Here is a 508-nt window from a genome sequence, read left to right on the forward strand (position 1 = left end):
CTATACATTGTATCAATCGGCCAGGAATGCAGCCCAACACAGACCACATCATGTTGCAATGTCAAAAGATGGAACATCCCCGACTGGTCCACACAGTAGACATTAGACACAGAATGCTGAGAGTGTGATCATCAATATTTTCAAAGCACTGAACAGGGAACACTTGCAACAGCAAGAGCAGTCAGTTGTACATTCTTGAAGTACATAATAAGAGCAATGCTATTAATTTCATATTTATTTTATAAGGATCTTTATCAAGTTATCAGTGTGAAAAGGATGAATCCATAAGAACCACTTACAGAGCATTTTTCTCAGCCAGTGGCTCCCACTGTTACCCAGAGCTCAGCTTACCCTTCCGTGAAACTGCCACACCTCCTCTCACAGGATCTGAACTATACAACTATGTACTGCAGACAAAATGTCTTCCTGTTTGCTTTAAATGATACAAAGAACAGATAAAGGTTTCAAGTTTACAGAGAACCATACTGCAACAATTGACCAATATAAA

The sequence above is a fragment of the Apodemus sylvaticus genome, chromosome 4 (genome assembly GCF_947179515.1).
Source record: "Apodemus sylvaticus chromosome 4, mApoSyl1.1, whole genome shotgun sequence".
NCBI classification, from domain to species: Eukaryota; Metazoa; Chordata; class Mammalia; order Rodentia; family Muridae; genus Apodemus; species Apodemus sylvaticus.